The sequence below is a fragment of the Rattus rattus genome, chromosome X, assembly GCF_011064425.1.
Source record: "Rattus rattus isolate New Zealand chromosome X, Rrattus_CSIRO_v1, whole genome shotgun sequence".
Classification (NCBI taxonomy): domain Eukaryota; kingdom Metazoa; phylum Chordata; class Mammalia; order Rodentia; family Muridae; genus Rattus; species Rattus rattus.
The window spans coordinates 37,626,953-37,639,088 of NC_046172.1; positions in this window are offsets into that span (position 1 = coordinate 37,626,953).

Here is a 12,136-nt window from a genome sequence, read left to right on the forward strand (position 1 = left end):
CAAGTAGGCACACTCTGTAAAATACAGCTCTCAAGACAAAAGTTTAGAATCAAGATATCTTTTTGTTGGATTCTCCTGAATTTAGTTTTTCAGGTGGTCTCTCTTTCTCAAATCTGATCAGTGAGGTTTCCAGAGCCTAATCACACTTTTTTAAAAACACAAGCTCTTTCTCCCAAAATACTGTGTTCCTTAGTCTGTAACCAGAAAATCTTGTATCTTGCACTCTCTCCCAGAGTAATAATATAACCATAAAACTAAAAGTCACACCCATTATGAAGATTAAACAATTTAAAAAAAGAAAGTAAGCTAAACAATAGTGTTAAACAATGAGCCTGATAGGCTTTTGTAGTCTCTACTATCAAAATTACAACCATTCCTGTGAAGACCATGTTAGGAGAATCTGAGCTTCCTGTTGTGGTAAATAACAAAAGTAACCACAACCCCTCACTAGCTAGCATCAACGAGCCATATGGCCTTTAGTGGGATAATTCATAAAACAAACTAAACACCTTCTATCAATTCTAATATCAATAAGTAATTTATCAAATCAGGACTTTAACCCAAAATATATCCATCTGTTAAGCTCTCTACCCGGAGCCACAGATTTTTATTTAAACTTATTAACTTGTAAATATCACAATTCTCTACTTTGAGTCAGTGACTAATTTTTTTCCATCTAAATTCTGAACCATGGATGAAAATCCCCACGTGATTTGGGTAATCTCTGTACTCTCTTCTTCTTAAAACAAACTTAATCACCTTCTAATAATAACTGTCATTAAGAAGTAGCTTATCTAACTCCAAAATTCCCATGGAGCCTATGTTAAAAGGAACATGAGTATCCTGAAAGACTTTCTAAACAACTTTCTTTAAAAAGCAGCTTTAAATCTCTACTCTCCTAGTGGCCATTACTTATCACACAGCAGGGGACCTACAGCCTGCCAGCCCAGGCTGCTTCTGTGTTTCTTTGTTTAAATTCCTATGCTTGAGACATCATGTGACTCAACATGGCTCTGACCTCCTCTTTCTTAGAAAATAAAACTTTCTCTCAAATCTTAGGATTACTAGTGGATTCTTGCCAATCACACTATTTCGCCATCTGCTGTAAAATTATACAAACAGGCTGTCTTTTTTCCCCACTAGGTCGGGCAGTCAACAAAGCCTCTAACCCCCTCTCATCTATCCCATATCACACTGCTGAAGGCCTCTCTTTGCATCTTGTAATACTCTCTCTACCCATCCAGTTACCAAGGCAGGTTTCTATGCCAGAAATATACCTTCCAACTCAGTGGTGGCTTAGTGTCCTAGCTGCCACATACTCTCTTAAACTCAAATCACCACATGAAAGAACACAACCCAATAACCTCTGATCCAATTTATAAGATATAATTGCCCACTTAAACATACAAAGCCCTGTACACATCCATCCCTTAAGAACATTCATAACAACCTGTAAAGGTACAGCGTGGAATCTTAACATCTGCCTCCATGTTCTCTCTACTGCTACTCTCCCTCTCTCCACCTGTAGTGATATTTCTTAATGGTATGGCACAGAGTAGACCCACATACCTCAGTTTCTGCCCCACTATGATGGCTGTCCACCATCTTAAATCATGAGTGAATCAGCACTTCCTCCCTCAAACTGTTTCTGTCAAGTAGCTGGTCAAGAGAAACTAACATGCCATACATGAACCTATCTATTGGAATCCTGTGTGATCAATACAACCAATTAAATATATTTTCAAAAAAAGAGGAAAACATATAGTGTAAAATTTATGCACATCTCTGGTTTGTTGAGAAAAAGAACAACATGATGTCAAAAAGTTACATGCTGTCTGAGTAATCTTTTACAGTCTGGCATTTGGACACATCTGTAATAGAGATTTCTTTTTGAGGTAATTAACTCTTTTTTGCATTTAGGAAAGTTTTTGTTATTGTGCATGTTTAGGGGTGGGCATACCACAGCCAGAAAGGTGTGGATTTCAGGGGACAATTTTGCAGATTCTGTTCTCCCCTGTCCCTCACTTACTTGTGTCCCAGGAATTAAATTCAGATCCCTAGAGTTGTGTGGACAGATGGGCCATCTCACTGGTATACTTCAGAAATTAAATATTCCAGGTGTATGTATTTTCAGTAAACATACATTTTTATGTGTGCATATACATGGATATCCATAGATGATTGAATTTATGCTAAGTGTCTTCCTTTATCATTATTCATATTAATTTATTTTTTGTTGTTTTGAGACAGAGTTTCCCTGTGTAGCCCTGGTTATCATGGAGCTTACTCTAGATCAGGCTGGCCTGGAACTCAGAGATCTGCCTTCCAAGATCTGGGATTAAAAGTATGTGTTAACTGCTCATGTTAATTTTTTTAATGGATAGATGGGTAGATAGATGGTGATAGACAGACAACAGATATATATATATATATATATATATATATATATATATATATATATATAGTATACGATGGATAAACAAATGATGTATTGATTGATATAGTGGCTATTACTGGTTGTCAACTTGACTATATCTAGAATGAACTACAATCCAGAATTGGAAGGCTCATCTGTGATTCTGATCTTGAGGCTAGGAGATACAAGTTTCTAACCTGGATCTTTGCATGGAGATCTTGAGACATAGTGGCAAGGAATCGCTGCTAAGTCTAAGACAAGGAGATCTTTGAGTTCAAGGTCATCTGGGACAAAACAAGTCCCAGATCCAGGTGTGATGGTACACACTTTTAATTTGGGCCACACCTTTTATTGGAGACCCATATAAGGACATTGGAAGAAGGAAGATTCTTCTTCACCTGCTTGTCTTATGGAACTGAGCAACTGCTAGACCCTTGGACTTCCATTCACAGCTGCTGCTGACCATTGTTGGGGAGTCGGACTAAAGACTGTAAGTCATCAACAAATTCCCTTACTATATAGAGACTACCCAAAAGTTCTGTGACTCTAGAGAGCCCTGACTAATACAGTGGATGATGGATAAATATGTGATAGATACATCTATATAAAGATAGAAGATAGATATATAATAGATGATGGATAGATATATGATGGATACATAGATGATGAATTTCTAGATGATAGACAGGTAATAGATGCATATATATGTATATACTGTTGGTATTGCATAATTTTATGCCATCTTGACACAAGCTGTAATCATATGAGAGAAAAGAACCTCAATTAAGAAAGTGCCACCATAAGATTGGATTGTAGGCAAGCCTGTAGGACATTTTTTAAATTAGTGATTGATGGGTGAAGGACCAGCTCATTATGGGTGGTTCTATCCTTGGGCTGATAATCTAGGGTTCTTTAAGAATGCAAGTTGAGGACACTGACGGAACCTGAAGGGACTGATCGGATAAACAGTTCTCTGGACCCGAATCCCGTGGGAGGGAGAGCTAAACCTTCAGAGAGGCAGACACGCCTGGGAAACCAGAAGAGACTACACTCTGCCCACATCTCTGAATCCAGAGGAAAACACCAAACGCCATATGGGACTCTGGTTCACGGGGTCTCCCGGAGAGGGCGGCGCCAGTCCTCCTGGTTGCTGCCCCCTCGGAGAGCTCATAAGCAACACCCACAAGCAAACTTGAGCCTCGGGACCACAGGTAAGATCAACTTTTCTGCTGCAAGCGACCTGACTGGTGGCCTCGGGACACACAGAGGCAAAATTCCTCTAGGACCGGACACTTCCGGTTTTTAGCGGGAGTCCCAATCTCTCGCTCCCTGCCTCCAGCTCACTGCTCCCAAACCCCATGGGAGAGAGAGCTCACCGCCCGGACAAGTGGGCACTCCTGAGACTGCAGAGCAGAAGAGACCACCAACACTGCCCACCCCTGCCCACATCCCTGGCCCAAGAGGAAACTGTATACGGCCTCTGGGTTCCCATAGATGAGGGCCCAGGAGCAGCAGGTCCGCTGCATATGAGACACCGCCGGAACCTGAAGGGACAGACTGGATAAACAGTGCTCTGCACCCAAATCCTGTGGGAGGGAGAGCTAAACCTTCAGAGAGGCAGACATGCCTGGGAAACCAGAAGAGACTACACTCTGCCCACATCTCTGACTCCAGAGGAAAACACTAAACGCCATCTGGGACTCTGGTGCACGGGGGCTCCCAGAAAGGGCGGAACAGGCCCTCCTGGTTGCTACCCCCGAGGAGAGCTCATAAGCAACACGCCAAGAGCAAACTTGAGCCTCAGGACCACAGGTAAGACCAACTTTTCTGCTCCAAGTGACCTGCCTGGTGAACTTAGGGCACAGGCCCACAGGAACAGCTGAAGACCTGTAGATAGGAAAAACTACACGCCCGAAAGCAGAACACTCTGTCCCCATAACTGGCTGAAAGAAAACAGGAAAACAGGTCTATAGCACTCCTGACACACAGGCTTATAGGACAGTCTAGCCACTGTCAGAAATAGCAGAACAAAGTAACACTAGAGATAATCTGATGGCGAGAGGCAAGCGCAGGAACCCAAGCAACAGAAACCAAGACTACATGGCATCATCGGAGCACAATTCTCCCACCAAAGCAAACACGGAATATCCAAACACACCAGAAAAGCAAGATCTAGTTTCAAAATCATATTTGATCATGATGCTGGAGGACTTCAAGAAAGACATGAAGAACTCCCTTAGAGAAATGCAGGAAAACATAAAAAAACAAGTAGAAGCCTACAGAGAGGAATCACAAAAATCCCTGAAAGAATTCCAGGAAAGCACAATCAAACAGTTGACGGAATTAAAAATGGAAATAGAAGCAATCAAGAGAGAACACATGGAAACAACCCTGGATATAGAAAACCAAAGGAAGACACAGGGAGCTATAGATACAAGCATCACCAACAGAATACAAGAGATAGAGGAGAGAATCTCAGGAGCAGAAGATTCCATAGAAATCATCGACTCAACTGTCAAAGATAATGTAAAACGGAAAAAGCTACTGGTCCAAAACATACAGGAAATCCAGGACTCAACGAGAAGATCAAACCTAAGGATAATAGGTATAGAAGAGAGTGAAGACTCCCAGCTCAAAGGACCAGTACATATCTTCAACAAATTGGACCAGAAAAGAAACACCTCCAGTCACATAATAATCAAAACACCAAACGCACAAAATAAAGAAAGAATATTAAAAGCAGTAAGGAAAAAGGTCAAGTAACATATAAAGGCAGACCTATCAGAATCACACCAGACTTTTTGCCAGAAACTATGAAGGCCAGAAGATCCTGGACTGATGTCATACAGACCCTAAGAGAACACAAATGCCAGCCCAGGTTACTGTATCCTGCAATACTCTCAATCAACATAGATGGAGAAACCAAGATATTCCATGACAAAACCAAATTTACACAATATCTTTCTACAAATCCAGCACTACAAAGGATAATAAATGGTAAAACCCAACATAAGGAGGCAAGCTACACCCTAGAAAAAGCAAGAAACTAATCGTCTTGGCAACAAAACAAAGAGAAGAAAAGCACAGAAACATAATCTCACCTCCAAATACAAAGATAACAGGAACCAACAACAACTATTCCTTCATATTTCTCAACATTAATGGACTCAATTCCCTAATAAAAAGACAAAGATTAACACAATGGATAGGTAATAAGGACCCTGCATTCTGCTGCCTACAGGAAACACATCTCAGAGACAAAGACAGACACTACCTCAGAGTGAAAGGCTGGAAAAGAACTTTCCAAGCAAATGATCTGAAGAAGCAAGCTGGAGTAGCCATTCTAATATCAAATAAAATCAATTTTCAACTAAAAGTCATCAAAAAAGATAAGGAAGGACACTCCATATTCATCAAAGGAAAAATCCACCAAGATGAACTCTCAATCCTAAATATCTATGCCCCAAATACAAGGGCACCTACTTACTGAAGCTCAAAACACACATTGCACCTCACACAATAATAGGAGGAGATTTCAACACCCCACTCTCATCAATGGACAGATCATGGAAACAGAAATTAAACAGAGACGTAGACAGACTAAGAGAAGTCATGTGCCAAATGGACTTAACAGATATTTATAGAACATTCTATCCTAAAGCAAAAGGATATACCTTCTTCTCAGCTCCTCATGGTACTTTCTCCAAAATTGACCATACAATTGGTCAAGAAACGGGCCTCAAAGATTAAAACAACACAGAAGGAACACCCATTCAGAGCCTGCCCCATAGGTGGCCCATACATATACAGCCATCCAATTAGACAAGATGGATGAAGCAAAGAAGTGCAGGCTGACAGGAGCCGGATGTAGATCTCTCCTGAGAGACACAGCCAGAATACAGCAAATACAGAGGCAAATGCCAGCAGCAAACGACTGAACTGAGAATGGGACCCCCGTTGAAGGAATCAGAGAAAGAACTGGAAGAGCTTGAAGGAGCTCGAGACCCCTTATGAACAACAATGCCAAGCAACCAGAGCTTCCAGGGACCAGGTTTACTACCTAAAGACTATACATGGACTGACCCTGGACTCTGACCTCATAGGTAGCAAATGAATATCCTAGTAAGATCACCAGTGGAAGGAAGCCCTTATGTCCACTAAGACCAAACCCCAGTGAACGCGGATTGTTGGGGTGAGGGCGGCAATGGGGGAGGATGGGGAGGGAACACCATAAAGAAGGGGAGGGGAGTGATTAGGGGGATGTTTGCCCTGAAACCAAGAAAGGGAATAACACTCGAAATGTATATAAGAAATACTCATGTTAATAAAAAAAAAAAAAAAAAGAAACGGGCCTCAACAGGTACAGAAAGATAGAAATAATCCCATGAGTGCTATCAGACCACCACGGCCTAAAGCTGGTCTTCAATAACAATAAGGGAAGACCGCCCACATATACGTGGAAGTTGAACAATGCTCTACTCAATGATAACCTGGTCAAGGAAGAAATAAAGAAAGAAATTAAAGACTTCTTAGAATTTAATGAAAATGAAGGTACAACATACCCAAACTTATGGGACACAATGAAAGCTGTGCTAAGAGGAAAACTCATAGCTCTGAGTGCCTGCAGAAAGAAACAGGAGAGAGCATATGTCAGCAGCTTGACAGCACACCTAAAATCTCTGGAACAAAAAGAAGCAAATACACCCAGGAGGAGTAGAAGGCAGGAAATAATCAAACTCAGAGCTGAAATCAGCCAAGTAGAAACAAAAAGGACCATAGAAAGAATCAACAGAACCAAAAGTTGGTTCTTTGAGAAAATGAACAAGATAGATAAACCCTTAGCCAGACTAATGAGAGGACACAGAGAGTGTGTCCAAATTAACAAAATCAGAAATGAAAAGGGAGGCATAACTACAGAATCAGAGGAAATTTAAAAAACCATCAGGTCTTACTATAAAAGCCTATATTCAACAAAACTTGAAAATCTGCAGGAAATGGACAATTTCCTAGACAGATACCAGGTACCGAAATTAAATCAGGAACAAATAAACCAGTTAAACAACCCCATAACTCCTAAGGAAATAGAAGCAGTCATTAAAGGTCTCCCAACCAAAAAGAGCCCAGGTCCCGACGGGTTTAGTGCAGAATTCTATCAGACCTTCATAAAAGACCTCATACCAATACTATCAAAACTATTCCACAAAATTGAAACAGATGGAGCACTACCAAATTCCTTCTATGAAGCCACAATTAGTCTTATACCTAAACCACACAAAGACCCAACAAAGAAAGAGAACTTCAGACCAATTTTCCTTATGAATATCGACGCAAAAATACTCAATAAAATTCTGACAAACCGAATACAAGAGCACATCAAAACAATCATCCAACGTGATCAAGTAGGCTTCATCCCAGGCATGCAGGGATGGTTTAATATACGGAAAACCATCAACGTGATCCATTATATAAACAAACTGAAAGAACAAAACCACATGATCATTTCATTAGATGCTGAGAAAGCATTTGACAAAATTCAACACCCCTTCATGATAAAAGTCCTGGAAAGAATAGGAATTCAAGGCCCATACCTAAACATAGTAAAAGCCATATACAGCAAACCAGTAGCTAGATTAAACTAAATGGAGAGAAACTTGAAGCAATCCCACTGAAATCAGGGACTGGACAAGGCTGCCCACTCTCTCCTACTTATTCAATATATAGTTCTTGAAGTTCTAGCCAGAACAATCAGACAACAAAAGGAGATCAAGGAGATACAGATCGGAAAAGAAGAAGACAAAATATCACTATTTGCAGATGATATGATAGTATATTTAAGTGATCCCAAAAGTTCCACCAGAGAACTACTAAAGCTGATAAACAACTTCAGCAAAGTGGCTGGGTATAAAATTAACTCAAATAAATCAGTAGCCTTCCTCTACACAAAAGAGAAACAGGCCGAGAAAGAAATTAGGGAAATGACACCCTTCATAATAGATCCAAATAATATAAAGTACCTTGGTGTGACTTTAACCAAGCAAGTAATAGATCTGTACAATAAGAACTTCAAGACTCTGAAGAAAGAAATTGAGGAAGACCTCAGACGATGGAAAGATCTCCCATGCTCATGGATTGGCAGGATTAATATAGTAAAAATGGCCATTTTACCAAAAGCAATCTACAGATTCAATGCAATCCCCATCAAAATACCAATCCAATTCTTCAAAGAGTTAGACAGAGCAATTTGCAAATTCATCTGGAATAACAAAAAACCCAGGATAGCTAAAACTATCCTCAACAATAAAAGGACTTCAGGGGGAATCACTATCCCTGAACTCAAGCAGTATTACAGAGCAATAGTGATAAAAACTGCATGGTATTGGTACAGAGACAGATAGCTAGACCAATGGAACAGAATTGAAGGCCCAGAAATGAACCCACACACCTATGGGCACTTGATTTTTGACAAAGGAGGCAAAACCATCCAATGGAAAAAAGATAGCATTTTCAGCAAATGGTGCTGGTTCAACTGGAGGTCAACATGTAGAAGAATGCAAATCGATGCATGCTTATCACCCCGTACAAAGTTTAAGTCCAAGTGGATCAATGACCTCCACATCAAACCAGATACACTCAAACTAATAGAAGAAAAACTAGGGCAGCATCTCGAACACATGGGCACTGGAAAATATTTCCTGAACAAAACACCAATGGCTTATGCTCTAAGATCAAGAATCGACAAATGGGATCTCATAAAACTGCAAAGCTTCTGTAAGGCAAAGGACATTGTGGTTAGGACAAAACGGCAACCAACAGATTGGGAAAAGATCTTTACCAATCCTACAACAGATAGAGGCCTTATATTCAAAATATACAAAGAACTCAAGAAATTAGACCGCAGGGAGCCAAATAACCCTATTAAAAATGGGGTTCAGAGCTAAACAAAGTATTCACAGCTGAGGAATGCCGAATGGCTTATTGAGAAACACTTAAAGAAATGTTCAACATCTTGAAGTCATAAGAAAATGCAAATCAAAAACAACCCTGAGATTTCACCTCACACCAGTGAGAATGGCTAAGATCAAAAACTCAGGTGACAGCAAATGCTGGCGAGGATGCGGAGAAAGAGGAACACTCCTCCATTGTTGGTGGGATTTCAGACTGATACAACCATTCTGGAAATCAGTCTGGAGGTTCCTCAGAAAATTGGACATTGAACTGCCTGAGGATCCAGCTATACCTCTCTTGGGCATATACCCAAAAGATGCCCCAAAATATATAAAAGACGCGTGCCCCACTATGTTCATAGCAACCTTATTTATAATAGCCAGAAGCTGGAAAGAACCCCGATGCCCTTCAACAGAGGAATGGATACAGAAAATGTGGTACATCTACACAATGGAATATTACTCAGCTATCAAAAACAATGCCTTAATGTAATTCATAGACAAACGGTTGGAACTGGAAAATATCATCCTGAGTTAGGTATCCCAATCACAGAAAAACACACATGGTATGCACTCATTGATAAGTGGCTATTAGCCCTAATGCTTGAATTACCCTAGATGCATAGAACACATGAAACTCAAGACGGATGATCAAAATGTGAATGTTTCATTCCTTTTTTAAAAGGGGAAGAAGAATACCCTTGGCAGGGAATAGAGAGGCAAAGATTAAAACAGACACAGAAGGAACACCCATTCAGAGCCTGCCCCACAGGTGGCCCATACATATACAGCCATCCAATTAGACAAGATGGATGAAGCAAAGAAGTGCAGGCTGACAGGAGCCGGATGTAGATCTCTCCTTAGAGACACAGCCAGAATACAGCAAATACAGAGGCAAATGCCAGCAGCAAACCACTGAACTGAGAACAGGACCCCCGTTGAAGGAATCAGAGAAAGAACTGGAAGAGCTCGAAGGGGCTCGAGACCCCTTATGAACAACAATGCCAAGCAACCAGAGCTTCCAGGGACTAAGCCACTACCTAAAGACTATACATTGACTGACCCTGGACTCTGACCTCATAGGTAGCAATGAATATCCTAGTAAGATCACCAGTGGAAGGGGTTGAAGCCCTTATGTCCTGCTAAGACCAAACCCCCAGTGAACGTGATTGTTGGGGTGAGGGCGGCAATGGGGGGAGGATGGGGAGGGGAACACCCATAAAGAAGGGGAGGAGAAGGGGTTAGGGGGATGTTGGCCTGGAAACCGGTAAAGGGAATAACACTCGAAATGTAAATAAGAAATCCTTCAGTTAATAAAAAAAAGTAATAAAATAAAAAGAATGCAAGTTGAACAAGCCATGAGTAATAAGCCAGTAAGCAACACCCCTTCATGGCTACTGCATCAGCTATTACCTCTGGCTTCTTACCCTGTATGAGTTTCTGCCCTGACTTTCTTCAATGAGAAATAGTGCTGTGGAAGTGTAAGCCCAATAAACCCTTTTCTCCCCAGTTTGATTTTTTGGTCATGGTTTCTCCTCACAGCAATAGAAACACTAACAAGACAACTATATAACACTTGAACCACCCCAAATAAATTTGATCTATCTCTCTGAAGCTGGTTTCTGTGTATTGTTATTACCATACATACTCACAAGGCTTCCAACCCCCTGCTCCTCCCTCATTGTCTTTGCTCCACTTGTCCTCATAGACCAATATAGGTCAAAAATCCTGGGCACAGGAAGGGTCACACAATGTCAGAGGTTTAATCCATTATTTGTCATGGTGACCTATGCCGAAGAAGTCAAGATTTTTTACATCTGAATCAACAGGTAGCAGGATGAGGAACCACTGGCTCTGGCTTGGGCTTTTGAAACCACAAAGCTCATACTCAGTGACACACTTCCTCCAAGTCCACATCTCCTTATCCTTTCAAATAGTACTACTCCTTAGTGATCAAACATTCAAATCTATGTGCATATGGAGGTCATTGTCATTCAAGTCTCTCTCTCTCTCTCTCTCTCTCTCTCTCTCTCACACACACACACACACACACACACAAATATAATGGGTGATCAAATGATAGGTGGATAAATACATGTCGAAACATGATGCAAAAACCCCAGTGTCATTACATTCATCTCGCCACAAAAACAAGTTTCTCTGTGAACAGTTGAGCATGATCCTGGTCCAGAGATGCAAATATCAATATTTAGAAGGCATTATGAAATCATGATCATAGAAGAAAACATTAGCAGGGAAAAGAATAAAGTAAACAAATCAAAGCAATTCAAAGACTACATATTAATTCTTCCTGTGACATTTCCTATTTTTAAAATATGTATTTGTGTGTGGTTTGAGTATATATGTATGTATATTTACATGAATTTTATATGTGCATAGGTATGTAGGAGTGGTCCTTCAACTTTAAGAAATGATTTGTGGGGGTTGGGGATTTGGCTCAGTGGTAGAGCGCTTGCCCGAGGAAGCGCAAGGTCTGGAATTGATCCCCAGCCCCGAAAAAAAAAAAAAAAAGAAAAAAAAAAAAAAAAAGAAATGATTTGTGATTTAAGCTCTTCAACATTACTCTGTGTCTTAGGGTTTCTATTGCTTTTATGAACTCCATGGCCAAAAGTACCTTGGGAAGAAAAGGGTTTATTTCATCTGACAGCTTGTAGTCCATCACCTGGAGAAGTCAAGGCAGAGACCTGGAGGCAGAAACTGATACAGAGGCCATGAAGGAGTTCTGCTTACTGTCTGACTCCTCATGGTTTGCTCA